We start from the raw sequence: 13,676 nt of genomic DNA on the forward strand, positions 1-13,676 counted from the left end.
CACATCTTCAAAACCCTCTACACTCAACACAGTTCACACATGACGGACACCTTCATATTTCTTCAAACGTCACTGCTCAGAGCCCAGCATTTTGTGCCAATAACCTCAGGAACAACCAGTTTTCTGTGAAGCAGCGTTGTGACCACAGATGCATGTATTTCTCCCCCCTACACAAGGACACAGGCAGTGAGTCCCAAGGATTCTCAGCTTTAACTCCGGTCTAACTTCAAATTTATTAGGCCTTATATGCATTGGAACAGACTTCAGTAAAATCAGCCCACTCTGATTTTCCCCCGTTCGTTCCAGCTGGGTGAGTCCTATGAGGGCCCCGCGTCGCCCATGATAAAGACTTTCCTTCCTGTCTAGAAAGCTTCATGCCATTCGAAGCCTCATTTTGCAATGTTCAAAGCCTGCATTTGTGGTCTTAGTTCTTAATATTAGCTCATATTAGGTCCACTGTGACCAAAACGCTGATTTCATTTCCCTCTTTTGGGAGATGATCCAGGTCACTGGCATTGATTTTCCATTGTTCACTCTGTGCTAACAGAAAAGCAGACATCACTTTCTTAGAATGACATCACTATGTGGCTGTAAGAGGTCTTGGGGTCACTGAGCACTCTCTTCCCTCCATCTGTGGGGCAACAGGGAACTGGGGAGACAGACAAGCTTCTGATTTTATTTAACTGCTCCCTGAGGAGCTGGACTGAGCATCATCCAGTGGCTCTCCTCCCACTGGGCTCTGCCCAGGAAACCAGGTGCCGACTCTCCAGGCTGCCTTGGTTTCTACCTGGCTGCAGAGGCAGTGTAGACACAGCCGAATCTCAGGGAGGCTCTTCCCAGGAAACCAGATGCCGACTCTCCAGCCTGCCTTGGTGTCTACTTGGCTTCAGGGGCAGAGTAGACACAGCCGGATCTCAGGGATGCTCTGCCCAGGAAACCAGGTGCCAATTTTCCAGCCTGCCTTGGTTTCTACCTGGCTGCAGACGCAGTGTAGACACAGCTGGATCTCAGGGATGCTCTGCCCAGGAAACCAGGTGCTGACTCTCCAGGCTGCCTTGGTTTCTACCTGGCTGCAGAGGCAGTGTAGACACAGCTGGATCTCAGGGATGCTCTGCCTCGCACCAGCCACAGTGAGAGGTGTGGGGAGTGGCCTGAGGAGGGGGCAGGGAGCATCAGATAAGGGAGCATTTGGCACCATGTTACACATGCATGTAAACATGTTATTTATGGGGTACGTATCAGAATAGTGACACATGTATGTACACACATCTTTGTCACCATTTTGGCATATATGCCCAAAATATAAATATCATTGCAGGTCACACTCTAGGCATGTATTCGCACACATATGTGGGTTTCCAATATTCATGGACAGGCTTGAGGTACATCTCACATTTGCTCCTACCCCCTACCCAAGTGTTAGATGCAGTTAGCCAGGCTGTAGTCTGCAAAAGGATTTACTTCAGAACACGATGCTGGAGCCACTTACACTGCAATCACCATCTCTGATTCAGCAAATCGGCATCTGCCATTTTCAATAAGTTGGTAGAAGGTTGGGAAAGGAAGATGACAGATTTGGAATGTGAGATGCTGATGAAGAGGATACGGTCGCCTCTCAGGTAAATGTGAACTAAGATTTCATGTTATGGGATCTCCCAGTTACAGCTTTTTAAAAAACATACATGTATGAGAAGTAGCTATCTGAATTAGGTTAAGTATCTTACAAGACAGCTCATTCAAATGATTTAACATAACCCCATTGCTTCAAGGCTAACAGCATTTTTTGCGTACTTTAAGTTGCATTTTTCAGCTAATGAAATACATCTGCCAAATGTCCACATTAAGTGTAATATAAAACCATAGACCGGAATGGTCTCATTTATGTAGAAATATGACGGACAGTTCTAATTAACTACAGTTTCCATGGAGACCATCGTCACATGTGTGAGTAATGTGAGAACAGAGCATCCAGCTGGGTGAGAAAGGAATTTGGGGATAAACTAAAACAATGGACCCTCAGCCCTCCTTACACCAGAGTTTCAGCACACATGCACACAGAGACAAGGCAAGGGCTCTCACGGGGCGGACTTGAAGGATGGGCCAACATCACACAGTTGCAATGACAGGTATGAGCACTCTGCTAACAACACCAGCAGCAACAGGCATGGCGTTTAGCAAAGCCACGTGCTTCACACGGAGCACAAGCTTGGTATCCGAAGCCTGCGCTTTGCTTGAGAAACACACCTAATTATCTTGAGAACAGCACTCCAAGAATGAGGAGTGGGGATGTTTGAAGGTCAGCCTTGAATTGTAGGAGTACACATGCTTCGTTGCCTCATCTCCTCCCACCCGCCCTTGCTGTTTATCACATGAGAGAACAGGAGTTCTGGAAGCTGTGTGGCTCGGGTGACACCATTCAAAGTTAAAAATCCAGCATGGGCTAAGGGTACACGCACGGAAGGTTTCCGAGTGTGGTGTGGCCTTCTAGCTGGGAGAGCTGAATGGAGCATGTGTGTCAGTATAACTGTGGGTACCATCCTTCCTTATCTAATGAAGCTTTGTGTTTTCAGCCTACATTTTGTACAGGGCAGCCACCCTTTCTTGGACGTTCTCTTCTGTGGCTTCAGTCCCGAGGTATGAAATAAGCAATTTTGAGAGAGAAACAGAGACCACATTCACATACGTTTTATTATAGTAGATTGTTATAAGTGCCGATGTCATTATAGTTATTCAGGTTACTCTCTGACTGTGCTTAATATACGCGCTGAGCTTTATCATGGCTGCACAGATACAGTGAGCTCTGCACTCCGGCTTTCTTCTGCTCTTGCCCAAATTCCTATCCAAGGGGCCTGGGGAGTCATGCCCTACAAACCATGAAGTCTCATTAGAGGGGTTTTCTTTACCCTGCATAACACGGCTCACTTTCAACCTGACTCGGGCACATCACGTAACACATAAAGAACAAAATAAAAATATTTCAATCCCAAATTTTTTTTTTTGCTGTATCTGGGTATAGTGCAGGAAAATCTACATTCTGAAGAGAATTCCCTTACTTTTCCTTCCTTTTCCCAGATCCAGGAGAGGATTGACTGTCGTAAGAAGCACTTACCATCCATCCTCTCTGCAGCCTGCTGCCTGGAGGCGTCCTCTGCACAGTGGAAACTGCATCTCCACAACCCCTTATCTTCACCCAGACATCGCTTTCTACGGATTCTAGGTCTTTAGACAATAATTTAAGTCTTTCAACCAATGGCCAATCAGAAAACCTTTGACTCCATAATGACTTGGGAAGCCTCACTTCCAGTTGTCCTGCATTTCCAGACCCAACCAACGTACATCTACAGGTAGTGACCGACGGCTTATGTCTCCCTAAAGTGTATAAAACCAAAAGCTGTATCTTGACCACGCTGGGCAAGTGTTCTCAGGATCTCCTGAGGGCTGTGCCACGGGCCATGGGTCATTCATATTTGGCTCAGAATAAATCCCTTCAAAATACACAGTTTGACTCTTTTTGTTGACAATAGGAAAAATCTACCTACAAGTGTTGGTACTGGCTGAGGTTTCAGGCATCCGCTGGGGGTCTTGGAACATGTCTCCGTGGACAGAGGGGACAACCATACTTCTACCACGTTCCCACCCCCAGTCCAGAACCCTCACTCGGCAAGAACCCTGTTCGCCCGGACAGGCCACGGGTAGAGCCACGTTCTTCCTTACATCTTCAGCATCTGGGACAGCGTGGGAGAAACGTTAATTACCACCTCAGCGACCTCAGAAATGCCCTTTTCGATGCTTAAAGAGACACGGCAACCCTCCTTCTTCCAGTAGATCTCTCTCTCCCGGCCTCCTCGTGTGAGGGAGGAGAACCATTTGCTCTACCAGTTGTTGGAAAGATGGGCCACCTGGCCTGGGAAGCCAGCGTTGGCTGCTGTCACACAACTACAGCTCTGTCTGTGCACTGAGACGTTCTGACATCACGTGACCGTAAGCTTCCTCCACCTAGCGTCTTTACTTCCCGTGGTCCAAACTGAATACCTCCCAGGGAGAGGCTGGATGTTGTCCCATTCCCATGTGTGAGGCTGATGGGTGGTGTGAAACTGACAGCACTGACCTCTGACCTCACATTTCTATCACCAAAACAGACACGTGCCTTTGACTGAGAAGTCTTGGGAATCATCCATTCACACGTGGGAACGCACGTCTGTCTTCACTGGAGAAACAGTCTCACCGCGGCAACTCCGGGCGGGGCTTCCTCACTCACACCCCTCGCTTAGGGTCCCTCTGGCAGAATGCACTATAGGAGTCACCTTTCTCACCCGCTGGAGCTCGATGAAGGCAGTGATCCATAACGTGTGACCTGGAGACCCTGTAAACCGTACTCTGTAACGTGTGACTGGAGACCCCGTAAACCGTCTCGGGGGAGCTGTAGCGAGGTCGTCTAGCAATTCTGTACCCTGGTGCTTCCTTGGAGTCAACACCCAACCCTCCTCCAGCAACGCACACCTCTGGGCACAGCAGCGGATGTGTGGATGGTGTGTGCGGTGCCTCGGGTGCCGCCTGGAGAGCACAGACCTGTCCCGAGTGAACACACAACACAGGCACCCTTTGTAACATCTCTGATCAACCTTGAGCTTCAGAGAAATGGCTGTCCTGCTCCCCTGTGGCCCAGAGGGGTCTGGGTGGATCTGAGAGGGTCTGTGATGGCCCTTAATAAAACACAGGGCACCGTGATCACTGTGTGGGGTGCACCACGTTTGCCTTCCTTCGCCAAGTGATGAGTTGTCTCAATGTCACAAGCTGCTCACACTTCCTGGAAGGGAGACTTGGGAAATGTGCCTTGAGAAAGGAAGGAAGCGGGATGCTTCCCAGAACCCATCCTCAGAGGCCTGGGCCCAGGTGGCCGCATCATTAACACTTTTCAGAAACTGAGGAAATCAGCACCAGAGAGGCAGAGCGCATACTCAGAGGACAGAGGCGCAGACAGACCTGCAGCTTCCGGCCCCCACTTGCTCCTCTCGGTGCCCCCATGAGGCTCTGTGATGCTTCCACCGACACCGCAATGTCTCCTGTAGAGATTCTGCACTGACCTGCAATGGGGTTCTCCTGAGTGATGATGGAGGGAGGCAGAACACTCGCCCAGTGAAGAGGCAGAAGAGAGGAAAGAAATGATTGTGGGCAGGTGACTGACCGATGGGCCATGTAGGCCCAGGGTAGACTTACTTGCAAGATAAACCTGACTTTCATGGAAGCCAGTGGGCGTTTTACATTCTCTATGTATCACGCAGGCTCGTGTTTCCGGGCACTCGAAGGAGGACCATGCCGGGGGCCCCACGTCACCGCCTGCACCGTCTGGGAATGCTCACAGTCTTGTTTCATCCATCAGCCACACCTGGGCCAATCCTTTGCTGTCAGGGGCTCTCGGGACAGGTCTGGGCGCCAGCACCCAGTGGCCACGGGGGCTGTCGTGTGCTTTGCAGATGGACACGCACTATTTAACACAGAGATGCGCTGAGTTCGGGTGATTAGTGAATTGCACGTCATCCGCAGACACTAGAAAGCGAAAGCTTATGGGGGAAGGCCCCGGGCACAGACCCAGCACGGCCACCACACGAGCTGGAGCTGCCTGCAAGACGTTGAGCATCTGCGATCTGCATCCTGCCAGGCAAAGATGTCCACGTCAGCACAACCACAGACCAAAGCCAGGGACCTCCAGAAAGAGGCTTCCCAATAGGTGCAGAGCCAAACATTTCAATCACCACTGTGACCCGAGCACACTGTGGTCTCAGCACACCAACCTCACTGGTCCAGCACAGTCCTGGCTCACGGACCACGTTGTGATCCCTCATGATGGTGGTCCCTCAGCAGCGCCACTCCTGGCCTCAGCTGCCCTGGCCGGCTCAGTCCCCAGCCCACAGCAGCACAGCAGAAGGGGAAGAGAAGGGGCCCTGGGGCGTGTGGCCGGGTAACAAAGGACAGTAAACGTCCTCGGCTGCCTCTCCTTGTCCTGGAAGTGGAAACGATGCCTCTCCCACAGCTGCCGGGCATCTGAGCCAGCCCCTGGCACATTGGCACTGGCTCTCTGGTGTCATTTCTCTGGCACCGAGAAGGCCACAGGTTCAGACCCAGCATGGCCACTACACGAGCAGACAGCTTGCCTAAAAGATGACATGATGAACCCGCAGGACTCCACTGACCTTGACGCTGGCCCGTCTGATCTTGGCAGGTAAGGGTGGGCACCAAGACTGCCAGGGGCTGAGCTGCCGCCTGCAGTGGGTCCTGGCAATGCCTCGTTATGGAGAACTGATGAAGAAAAATGGCACGTATGATAATTTAAAGGTACATTTGCCAATAGGCGTATCTCGGGACCTCACTCTAACACCCAACCACTCTGTCATTACGCCAGGAGCAATCATCTCTAGTTCTCTGGATGCAGAAATTGAGGCCTGGGGAAGTTAAGTGAGTTCTCTGTCACCACAGAAGAGTTAGATCTCTGTGAAGCTGAGCCTCAACCCCGCAGCTGGAGCTCTGTGTGCTCTGTTGTGTGGTGCCGTCTGTTTGGGGGAGGCTGCATTGAGTGGCACCTCGTTTCTTTTATTTTCTTTCTTTTTTTTTTTGGATGGAGTCTGGGTCTGTTGCCCAGGCTGGAGTGCAATGGCACAATCTCAGCTCACTGTAACGTCCACCTCCCGGGATCAAGCAATTCTTCTGCCTCAGACACCCGACAGGTGAGACTACAGGCACCTGACACCACGCTCGGCTAATTTTTGTACTTTTAGTAAAGACGGGGTTTCATCATGTTGGCCAGGCCTGTCTCACACTCTTGACCTCGTGATCCACCCACCTTGGCCTCCCAAAGTGCTGGGATTAAGGCGTGAGCCACCACACCTGTCCAAGTGGCCCCTCATTTCTTAAACACCTGCCCCGTGAATGCCAACTGCAAGGTTTGGGAAGGAAGAGGAGGAAACACACACTTTAAATTGACAGGTTTTTAAACTCAAAGCCAAATTGCATCTTCTCAGAGGGAAGTTGTCTCCAAATCATGCTAACATGGAAGCAAAAGGAAGCAGTTAAGCCTTCAAAGTATCAGAAGGAAAAACCAGGTTCACACATGAAAAGGGAAATTGCTCATAAGAAAAGACTGGATTTCTTGGTGCAAAAGGAAACAATAGTATTATTACCTCATAAACACCAGGAGAAGGACATGATCCACTTTCGTCCACTGTCTGTGGGCCCTGCAGCCTTTCCTGCCCGGCAGAGTGTGTGTTATGTGCTTATGGATTCATCCCACTGCCCTCCGATGCAGAATGGGTGGGCAGGGGCCCTGCGTCCTCCTGGCATGGCAGGCCAGCCCCACCGTGCTCAGGAGATTCAACACGTTCCCACCAGTGTTGTGAGTCCACACTGTACTTTTTATAGGACAGGACTTTTTCGAAATAAAATGGACACAGAACCCCAAACCATAAAACAGACGCTGTCAGCACTGCCCTGGAAGAATCAGGGTAAGAAGTAGGGTCCTGCTGCGTCCACCCCTTCCGCATCTACCCCTGACGTGCCCACTGCCCACCCCAGCTTCTCTACAGGACCCAGCCGCTGCCCAGGGAGACGGCAGGAAGCGGTGTGCTTGCTTCCCTTTCGTTTCTGAAAAGCACACTTACTTCTTTTCATTGCCGGTAGGACGTCTTCTGAGCTCATGGACACCTTTGCTCACAGGAGGATTAGAATGTGAAGCCTTCACCATTAAACCAACGTTCAGAATCTGGGAAACTTCACCAGGACCCTCGCCGCTCCCACACACATTCAGGTGTGTCTCTGGGTCTTCCCGGGGGTCCGTCCCTCTAACTGTACCATTCCATTGCTTCATTCTCATCCAGGGATGCACTGCGCTCGCAGAGGCGTGTCTGAAAGCTATGGAGATGGAGGCAGCCGTCTATGCACTCAGTCCACAGAGGCGCGTCTCAGAGCGGCGGAGATGAACGCAGCCGTCTGGGCTCCTAGAGCGCTGCCTCTTCTCCCCCAGTTCTTGCTACACGGATCCCCTTGGTTCTACCTGCACAGCTTGAGCTCGCTGTCACCTTGTGCCCTGCCCAGATCCTTCTGGACTTTCCTTGAGGCTGAATCTCTGTCCAGCCTGACCCGGGGATCCTGGCATTTTCTGTCACCTGGGTGAGAACTCGGTTTCCATCCTTCCCAAGGAATGCTACCTGTTCCCTATGCGTAGGTGGGATGGCACTGGACAGTGGAGGGCGGGTTGACATGTACCTCTGGAGATGTGTGGAAAGGTGTGGAGGTGCCTGTCTTCGAGTTCTTCCTGTTTTCCTCCGACCAACTGCCCCGCAGCTCTCTGTGGTCTTACACAGCCCTTCTCCTTATTGGCCTCCCATGGGTAGCACACACATCTTCACGCAGAATCAGCTGTGTCACCATGAGCATGGAGTCGTGGAAGGTGCCTGGTTGGAAGTCAGGGAGGCATGGGGTCCATCCCGGTCCCTCTGCTCCCAGCTGTGAGGGGGGGTCAGGTCACGTGCTACACGGCACCTCTTCCTGGTGGGAGGGGACAGGCGTGGGCCTCGGCTCCTGGAGTCACCGTGCAGGTGCAGTGACAATGTTTGCGGAGCAAAGCGCGGTCCCCATCGGGTGTCGCCCACAGGAGCTGCTTCCGGGACGCACAGGGAACGCTCAGCAGAAGCAGCCCTCTGAGAGTCAGCACAGAGTTCAGCCATCTGAGTTTGCCCCATTTCTAGATTCTTCTAACTCTTGAAAAGTTTACTTTTACAGAAAGCACGCTCGAGCCTACATTTGAGCCGCTTCCCTAATGACAGGATTTGAAGGCTGTTTAAATTAGGGATTCATTTCTGCTCCGTTAGGACAATGACATTGATTGGTTTTAATGCTGGCTTCCTCCTCCATTTCACTCGCAGCTGTGCACCAGCCGCGCTCAGCCACTGCTGTAATGATTACTAATGGTTTTTCTTTGAAAACCATAGAAATGATCATAATTTTATTTTGGACCGAGGATCAAGTCTCCACAGAAGCTGCCCCTAAACTCTGCAGAATTTTTACCAGTGGTTAAATGTCACTGAAATCAGGCCAAGAGAAAGTCTCAAAGTCACTAATGAAGCAACCCCACTCAACTAAGAATGACAATCAGTGCCTCTGTCAGAACAGATGGCCGCAAAGGCACACGACAGCGGAGCCCGCGCTCCAGTCACCAGGTGTGCCCGTCACCCCCTCGCCTCCCGCTGGCGAGCTCTGCGGGCCTTACCAGCTTAAACACCACCATGCCTTCCGATAAATTACCACATCGTCTTCCGAAGGAATTCAGTTATGACTAACAGCAACATACACTTCACTTTGCATTTTTTCTGGACTCAGAAAAAAATTAAAAAGTGCTGAAGTAGAAAGGTGCACTATTTCTTATTTAAATATCTGAAAACTTCAAGATGAAATCATATCTGCCTGCAGTGAAACTTGAACATTGTTCGCATGAAAAGTGACACCTACTTATATTTTATACAACCTGTTTCAGATCTAAATTCCAAATGCATGCGGCATTAGGTCCCCTGCACTACCATCTATACTTAATAAAGTTTTATATGAAAGATACCTTAAAGATATGTCCACCATGCTTACCCAGGAACCACTACTTTAAAGACAGAGTGAAGGGCATTTTACAAAGCTTAGAAAAATGTGGCCTTCAAAACTCAGGCTATTGCTATTCATGCTCACTTTCTGAAACAGCCTCTGAGATCAGACGGAGCAGCCTGAAGCCTCTGGGATTGGGGGAGCAGCCTGAGGCCTCTGAGGTCAGGGGAGCAGCCTGAAGCCTCTGGGATTGGGGGAGCAGCCTGAGGCCTCTGAGATCGAGGAGCAGCCAAAAGCCTCTGAGGTTGGGGGAGTAGCCCGAAGCCTCTGGGGCTGGGGTCAGGGGAGCAGCCTGAAGCCTCTGGGATCAGGGGAGCAGCCTGAAGCCTCTGAGGTTGGGGGAAGCAGCCTGAAGCCTCTGGGATCAGGAGCAGCCTGAAGCCTCTGGGATCGGGGGAGCAGCCTGAAGCCTCTGAGGTTGCGGGGAGCAGCCTGAAGCCTCTGGGATCAGGAGCAGCCTGAAACCTCTAGGATCAGGAGCAGCAGCCTGAAACTAGCCTTACTGTTTCCTTGCTCACTGCATCGGCAGTTCCTGGGCAGGGCTGCCAGGCAACACAGGACGCCGGTTACATGTGAATTTCAGAGAAACAGTGAGCATTTTTGTCATACATTTCATGCAACATCAAATGTTTTTCTGAAATGCAAACCTAACTGGGCATCCTATATTTTTATTGGCTAAATCTTGCCTTCCTGACACTGGAGACCTTTTAGGAGGACACATTCCTCATGCCCCAGCCCAGAGATTCTGCCATTTGTTCTCACATGAGGCCCAGGTCAGTTCGTTTCACAGTGCCACAGGTGAATCTATCCACAGCCAGGGCTGAGGCCACCAATAAGGGGGGAAGAACAAAAGTGAGTAACTGAGGGCCCATTTCACCTTCACCCACTGAGGTGGCTGTGGCCCAGGGCTGCCCCACCTCTGTGGACCTCTGTGGAATCACTGCCTTTCCACACGAACACAGAACAGGACTCTCCCATCACCCTCTCTCAATGTCTTTGTTACACAACATGCTTTCTGGATAGAAATTCTTCAGGCATTTTAACATTAAAAAAATGTTCACTTTGAAATGCTCTTAACTTCTTTTGCTGACATATTGTCTGAATTTTCTGCACCTGATGGATGCCCGCGATTGGCTTCTGTTCCTTCTCCACAGCCGCCATTTCAACCCCACATGTGAGGTGCTTTGATGTGGCAGGAGCAATGACAGCTCTAATTACTGCTGACACTTGTTCTGGGTCTTGTGCAAATGACTTCAGGGTAAGTTGTGCCCATTTATTTTACTTTAAAAAAATTGAGGCTGGGGGCGGTGGCTCACGCCTGTAATCCCGGCACTTTGGGAGGCTGAGGCAGGTGGATCATAAGGCCAGGAGTTCAAGACCAGCCTGGCCAACATAGTGAAACCCTGTCTCTACTAAAAATGCAAAAAAAATTAGCCGGGTGTGGTGGCAGGTGCCTGTAATCCCAGCTACTCGGCAGGCTGAGGCAGGAGAATTGCTTGAACCCGGGAGGTGGACGTTGCAGTGAGCCAAGATTGCACCACTGCACTCCAGCCTGGGAGACAGAGCGAGACTCCATCTTAAAAAAACAAAATTGATATGCCTTAATCTTAGAATGTCCAATGAAAGCAGAATGGTGAAGTAAATTATGGTGCGATTATCATGCAGAATGTTAGAAAGCTTCCAAGTGTTATAGAAATTCCCATGGTAACGTTACGTGAGAAACGGTATACGCAAACTTGATACGGTTTGTGATATGAGTTTGCTTTGGAAAATGTCTGCTGGCAATTAATCAAGATGCTCACAGTGATGTTCTCTGATGAGCGAAATTATGGCCGTATTTTATTTTCCTCTTTAAACTTTTTGTGCTTTCCAAATTTTCTCCCACCAACCTGTACGCCTAAGTATAAAACATTATAAAAAGTACTTGGCATCCAACAGTCTTCAGTAAAGACAACATCTAAATTGCCTTCCTTTATGGAATGAGATGGCCTGGAATGAAAAGGGTGGTGGTAAAGACGTGCAGCTTCCTTCCTTCTTCCTCTAACGTGGGTCAGCCCCAGATGACTCCTGTTCCCTCACACAGATAATGGCACCGCTGTGATCTAGAAAGACATCCACAGAAGAACAGTCCCTCACTCATCCACTCCGCCAGTCACCGGTGCCATCGACGCATGGCGCATCTTGCAGGAGACCCACAGTGAGGAACACATACTGCCCTCAGAGCTGACGGTCCCGTTTTTCCACTAACTCCAACTCCACACATCAGAAGTACACTAGTCGCATTCTCGAGCAGCTCAAATTTCAGCATGGAATGTTGTTTCCCAAGCTTTTACAGTCCACAGGTAACACAGAGGAGGCCATATTTTCTTGGGCAACTAGAAAAGCAACTCTGCAAGAAGAATCTGAACAGGGCGATACCTTGGTTCCTTAAAGGAGTTGGACCGTGTGCAGAAGCTAACAGCACAGATTATTTAAGCTGCATGCCAACTGAGTCTATGGGGCTCTGTCCAGTGGCTTTCTGTAATCAATTTCTGTAAAAAGATGTGAAATGGTAGCTGTTGGGATGACATGCCTGCACTTGCTCCCCCACCCGAATCCAGGTCCCCTTTGAAGCCCCCTGCATGTCCCACTATCTGCAGGACAAGAGTCAGCCTGGGGCAATCTCTGGACCTCACAGTCACTGACTGCAGCTGCCTGAGAGGAGGGAACACACACCATCTGAATGCACCAGATAGAACGTCGTCACACCCATCGTGGAGAGGAGGAGCTCTGGAGATGTTATAGAATTAAAATCCCACAACTACTCCATGGCAGCATGTATGAGAACCTGCATCCTCAATTTCTCTCTGGCTCCAAAACCCGTTTTCTCCTGTGTGGCGTGTCAGCATTTACTGCTCACCTCTCGGCCTGGGCAGCTGCAGCCCACCTCGGGCTACCTGTGGAGCTGCGTAGGACCAGGCTTTGCAAAAATAAAGGGAAGATGAAACGTGGGCCAGGCACCATTCTGACCGGCCTCTCAAGGCCTCTTTTGGGTGCTCAACTGCCCATTCCCATTTCTCTTTCTCTTTAAGCCACTCCTTTTCTGGCATCAAAATCTGAGCTTGGAAAAGAGACCTGCCAAGCTCACCAATACTGAGTACGAGTGGATTCCAGTGGCCTCCATGGAACAGCCACCCTGCTGCGTCCTCCTGCTATGGCCAAATCTCAGACGGGCATCTGTGTTCGGGACATAAGCCTCTCCGTGAACTGCCGGGTGGGAGTTTGCAGGGGTGTGGAGGACTGCATGGAGGACAGTGTGGGGAGGACCGTGTCGAAGGAGGACTCCCAGCCTCCCACCTGGCTGCTCAGCGGAGGCTCTGCCCCTAGTGGGCTTGTCAAGAAATCCTGAAGAATACGCCACAGCTTGAAACTGCCCAGGAACTCAACACCTCCGCCCTCCTCGTGGAAGACTCTTGGCGATGATGGAAACTGCTTTCGAAGCGATCATTTCAACGGTGATTTCCACAGGTGCGATTTCACCTCACAGTGAATGTCCTGGGAATGAAGTTTAGAGGAATAATCTCAGGATGACGTGGCAGAGCAGCTCCAGCAACTGTGGTGACTGCTGTCCTCCCAGTTATGGGTAAAGGGGCCACCACGCACCTGCTGGCAGGTAGTTAGGACGTGAAGCTTCACCGACTACTCATATTCAACCAGCCCTTGAGGATGAGGACCTGAGAATCGGTGCTGTGTGGTGCGTGCTTGGGAGGCAGCGGTGCACAGGCGGGACCCGGCCTGCGGGCTCACAGCCAGGCAGGAGAATCACGTTTGAACAGACGATTCCTACACCACGAAATCAGTTCAGTCACGGACACATGTACAGGGAGAGTGACTCGTGTTCTCTCGGTTAGACAGACAACCTCACAAGGCAAACCAGCTTAAAAAGCACATCCTTCACTTCAGTAACACTATTTTAAACCTACATTCAGTTGTCCTACAGAATTGAATCAACTCAGTCAGTTATAGGTAGAATTTATTATATAAATCTATATACCAGA

The 13,676-nt window shown here is 50.6% G+C and overlaps 1 protein-coding gene across 2 annotated transcripts in view; it reads right to left on the bottom strand.

Annotated features, from left to right (window-relative positions):
- Positions 1 to 13,676, bottom strand: part of DLGAP2 (DLG associated protein 2) — a 921,880-nt gene that overhangs the window by 191,467 nt on the left and 716,737 nt on the right. The gene's annotated exons all lie outside the window — the stretch shown is intronic.

Source organism: Nomascus leucogenys, chromosome 4 (genome assembly GCF_006542625.1).
Source record: "Nomascus leucogenys isolate Asia chromosome 4, Asia_NLE_v1, whole genome shotgun sequence".
In the NCBI taxonomy this organism is placed as follows: domain Eukaryota; kingdom Metazoa; phylum Chordata; class Mammalia; order Primates; family Hylobatidae; genus Nomascus; species Nomascus leucogenys.